The 5,430-nt window shown below is 38.3% G+C and overlaps 1 pseudogene; it reads left to right on the top strand.

Moving 5' to 3' along the window:
- Window positions 1–3,702: 3,702 nt before the first annotated feature.
- Window positions 3,703–3,898, top strand: LOC150075887 (small nucleolar RNA U3; annotated as a pseudogene).
- Window positions 3,899–5,430: the final 1,532 nt, after the last annotated feature.

Raw genomic sequence — 5,430 nt, 5'->3', positions numbered from 1 at the left:
GATCAGCCATGTACTATTTTAGGAATGTGGGACGAACTGGAGCTTCGGGCTTTCGAAGTATACGCCGAAAACCAGTCTTTAAAGGCAGCACTGAAGAGGAGTCAACCCTCCGTCAGCGTTGCGCGTACATCGTACGCCACTGTCGTACAGAGCCAGAAGCGCTCAACTCCTAAGAAAGCAGAAGTCCATGCTGTTCTCATAAAATCTGATTCTGAGACTCTTAAAACCAGTGAGGCTGTAAAGCAAGTGGTATTACTGTCTGTAAAGCCTGCGTTAAACAGTATTAATGTTCGAAGAATGCGAACCATAAAGGATAATGGAGTGGTGCTGGAGGTGGACAGCACGGAAGACGCACAACGCATTCTTAACTGCGAGACGATAAAAGCCAAGGGTCTAAGGACGGAGGTCCCCAAGAGACCTGGGAAACGTTTCATTATCTACGATGTAGATGCAGAAGTCGGAAAGGAAGATTTTCTGTCAGAATTATATGAGCGTAACTTCAGTTCAAGCTGGTCGCCTGCCCCCTTACCATCCCTCTTTTCCCTCTGGTGGGGCATGGGCCTGCTCACTGATTTGAGGGTCATCTTCTCTATGGACCCCTTATCTCTGTCTTTCCCTCCAGCCTTCAGTTTCCCTCCCCCTTCTCTAACTTATAACCAGCGTCTGAACCATCTCTAAATTGTCAAAAACTTAATAATAACATCAGTTGCATAAACAGTAATCCTTTTTGACTGACCCCTGTCTATAGCGTTTTTTTTTTTTTTTTTTTAGGTCCTAGCCACTGAAATCTCAGGAAATTACCTGGCAGGACCTGCCAGAGTAAATAACTACAATACTAGTGTACCTGTTCTGCCTCCACGGGGCAGAGTGTCGCATCGTTGGAACCCTTTAGGGAACCAGCGGCTAAATGACCAGAGGAACAACGGTACACGACACTGCACATATACAAAATCCATGCACTTTAAACCTCTGGCTTTGACAGTGTTCTGTTTCACACCCACAATGTATACTACGCGGAGATGGGGGAAACCCCTGGTGCCGTTTGACACTAAACACACTCCACACTCTATTCATAAGGTGCAAGGAAGCCTGAGGCTTATACTGCACCAGCCAAAAAAAAAAAAAAAAAAAAATTCTGGAGTTATCTTGAGAGAGAGAGTCAGAAGTTTCTACTTCTGAAATCACCAAGAAAGAGAAGAATGATGATATCCAGCAAAGGATCCTGGGTTTGCCATGCCCATACTCCCAGATATGAACCCCTGAGCCTGAACTACATTTTTAGTTTGAAGATAGGATTCTGTAAGAATGCTGAAACGTCACCTGTGGAAAACCTTAGTACAAATTACATAACCGTAAATTACATGTATTTATTTGTATATTTTGGAAAAAGGCGTCGAAAATAGTTATTTGTAAATATTACGTGAAATATAAAAATAAAAATATATAACATACAGAAAAGCACACTCCAAAAATTTTTGTTACTGAGAGATTTCGGACAGCTTTATTGCGGATGTTAACACAAGCATTTTTAAGTGTTATTGCAAACGTTCCTTCTATTTTGTCTAATTATTATTCCTAATGTTCACCTGATATGTAATGAAGGACCAGAAAGTCTGAAATAGTCTATTATAATAGTCTCATCTTTAAAATAAATTTGAGATTAATCTTTTGTAAATCCATTTTGTGTGATGATAATCATCATCATCAGCCATTTTCAATCCACTGGAGGATGAAGGCCTCTCCAGCAACTTTCCAGTTCCTTCTGTTTTGAGCACTGGCCATCCATTTACTACCCAAAAACTCATGAATTTCATCTATCCATCTCCGCCTTTGTCTTCCAGGTTTTCTTCTAGCTCCTCTTGGGTACCATTCTGTTATTTTCTTCGTCCAACTGTCATCATGTCTTCGAGCTATGTGTCCTGCCCAAGACCATTTTAGTTCTTTAGTTTTCATAAGAATGTCCTTTACTTGAGTTTGCTGCCTAATCCATGTGTTTCTCTTCTTATCTAACAGTCTGCTTCCCAATATAATTCGTTCCATTCTTCGCTGTGTAGTTCTCAGCTTCTCTTCCATTCTTTTGATGAGTGCCCAAGTTTCACTCCCATAAGTCATGGTGGGGAGTATACATTGATTCATTATTTTACGTTTCAGACAAACTGGGATATTGCTCTTCAGTATGTGACTATATTTCCTGAATGCTATCCATCCAAAATTTATTCTTCTCTTGATTTCCAGCCATTTATCATTATTACAGCTAATAACTTGTCCCAGATAAGTATATGACTCCACCTTTTCAATTACTGCTCCTTCAATCATTATTTCCCTTTCCGTGGCATACTTGTTCATCATTACTTTTGTTTTAGCCATATTCATCTTTAGTCCAAAATCCTTACTAACTGTGCATAACTGATTAAGATTTTCCTCTAATTCTTTGGGATCGTGGCTTATGACCACAATGTCATCTGCAAATCGTAAATGCTTTAGATACTCTCCGCTCACATTGACTCCTTTCTGCGACCAGTCTAATCTTCTGAAAGCTTCCTCAAGGGCAGCAGTAAACAGCTTCGGAGATATTGTGTCTCCTTGTCGAACTCCTTTCTCGATTTTAAATTTGCTACTGTCTTTGTCTAGTCTAATAAAGGATGTAGCACTCTCATATATTTTCTTCAAAATCATAATATATGGAGTATCTATGCCTTGTGTTTCCAGTGCCCGAAACATTGCCTTATGCTGTATGGAGTCAAATGCCTTTTCATAATCCACAAATGCCAGGCATAATGGTGTTTTATATTCATTTGCTTTCTCCATTAGCTGCGATATTACATGAAGGTGATTTATAGTTGAGAATCCTGTGCTAAAGCCAGCTTGCTCTTTCGGTTGATTCTCATCAAGTATTCTTTCTAATCTGTTAGTAATGACCCTTGTGAACAACTTGTAGATTTGGGATAACAAGCTAATTGGTCTATAATTTCCAATTTCTGATTTATCTCCTTTCTTATGCAGCAAAACTATGATTGCATTATTCCACTGCTTAGGCATCACACCTTTTCTAATGCACTTTGTGAAGAGCCTTGCCAGTTTTTGTGTTATGTTTCTTCCTCCCAATTTTAACAACTCAACACTAACTTCATCTTCCCCCGGGGCTTTCCGATTCTTCATTTTCTTCAATGTATGATATGATGATAATGTATTTTGTATGATAATAGTTACCAATGGAATTTGTGAAGGCAAAGTTTTTTCTTCTGGGAGGACTACGACCATTGCATTAGTTTCAGTTCTGCTACCCACAAAAACATACGAAGAAGCAAGATGACTCTTCTAGCTTTATATAATTTCAAGAAAATCGAATAGCATCAGTTAATTTATAAATTTGAATTTTCAAATCCCTTTTTAAAACAAACTTATTCCAAAAGATAAAGATTTATTCTTCCCCCGGGAGCTCACAGCTGAGTATGGGCCTGGCAAACTAAAGGATATCATCATTCTTCTCTTTCTTGGTGGTTCCTTTCTATTTTCGGTCTTTCTCTCGCTCAGGGTAATCGAAGAATTTTTTTTTTTTTTTGGCTGGTGAAGCCTAAGCCTCAGGCGTCCATGCACCATATGGCTAATAATAATAATAATAATAATAATAATAATAATAATTTATTATTTTGGTGATCGATTTGTTTACAAGTACTGCAATAGCAGGGCAACTCGTTGTGAAGGTAAAGTTTTTACTTCTGTTTTGTAAACTCGCAGCGAACTCAACCACGAGGAAGAGTGGTGGAGTTTCATCCTGAGCGTGACAATGACTTAGTTTGCCACTTTTTGGTGGTGAAACTTGTCATGGAAGAGATGGAAGACCGTTCCATCTCTTTATGTAAAGGGATGTAGGGGGGGGAAGTTCGTTCTGAGTGGTTTTTTAGTTAATCAGAATATAAGCACATTCGTTTCTTATATCGCGATTTAAGAGAAATAATTTCTCTTAATATAGCATTAATATAAATACTGTTATTAATTTTTAGAAAAATAATTTCTCTTAACAATGCATTAATAAGAACTGGAGTTTGGAAATCCTCATTATAATCGAGAATCAGTGTCTGACCGGTAGATGGCACTGCCTACACTGCTTCATATCAGCTAATGGCTATACATACAGCTAAGATGTCCTGCGACTGAAAAATACTGTTTTACTTTTCTTTACAGGTCACGAGAGGAAGCTCTTTGCATAAAATACAAGATGTTAAAAAAACTATTTCATGATAGCCTACAATTAAGAATACAGTACATACTATTTTTTGGAGCCGTCCCACGCAAATAACAATATCAACTCAGGGGTTATCACATTGTTTGCGCAGCCACGCTGGTCAACTAAGTAGGATTAATAAAAAGATGGAATCTGAATTTTGACGTAGGAAATAATTTTGGAATATAGCGTCGAAATTTCATAACATCTTATACTATCTCGAGCTGCATAATTTCGTGCTCGAAGTAATCCGAATAATATCGTGAAAAGACACAGGTAATTTCGCTTGTGGTTTGGTAAAAACTATGTATGATAATAACCTTAATACCTTATGAAATATGATGAAATGGTTCAAATTGAATATAGCATTTTTCATTCAATATTCAATGGTTCAAATTGAATATAGCATTTTTTGGAAAACCTAATAGTAATTTAAATGTATTACAGAATCTTCAAATTATCTAAACGGTTTATTAAATAATCTAGTTAGCTTAAAATACACCATTATTTACTCGCAATAAATGTAATAGATTAAACTATCCAGCACAAATGATTTTAATTGGGTGATTTATTTCCGTTAAACTGGGATTTGCTTCCTCTTTACACCTTTGGCTTTCTAATAAGGTTTTTTCATCTAGTTTAGGATGTTTAATTAATCACGGCATGGTGGTGGTGCCAGGGGTTTACGAAACATGTTTGTGAGCAAGACATCAGATTATTGGAAGGCAACAAAGCACAGGTTTACATTTTTAGTTACATTTTCGTGTATTTTTTATTATTGACCACTTCTTGAAGGTCCCCGTCGATGGCTTGCAGTGAGGGCAGCATTTGCTTTGACAGGAATCGGTTAGTACCGGCTAGTACTAACCGATTACGGCTTGCTGGCAGCTGTGCTGAAGACCGGAGATAAGGGGGAGGAATGCGCCAAGAGCAGTCATCCCAGATGTTCGGCTCTGTAATTTTACCGGTGGCCATCTTGATGGTGAACAGCAGCCTTCTTTCTCCGATGAGAACCGGAGCCTGCGTAGTTGAAGAGCTTCTGCTAACTGTGTTGAGCTGGGGGAAGGTGGAGTTTGCTGTTGGCCCATTTTAGAAGCCAGAATTCGGCAGAAAATATTCTTTTAATGTTGGATTCGGCGGCCGAGGCTCATATCTCTGAAGCATACAGTATTGTCGGGTAAAGGATTGATACGATGTATCTTTTT

The sequence above is a fragment of the Mastigoproctus giganteus genome, chromosome 13, assembly GCF_048544385.1.
Source record: "Mastigoproctus giganteus isolate SK-2022 chromosome 13, ASM4854438v1, whole genome shotgun sequence".
In the NCBI taxonomy this organism is placed as follows: domain Eukaryota; kingdom Metazoa; phylum Arthropoda; class Arachnida; order Uropygi; family Thelyphonidae; genus Mastigoproctus; species Mastigoproctus giganteus.
Note: the sequence above shows the minus strand (reverse complement) of the source record. Positions and strands in the feature narration are given on the sequence as shown.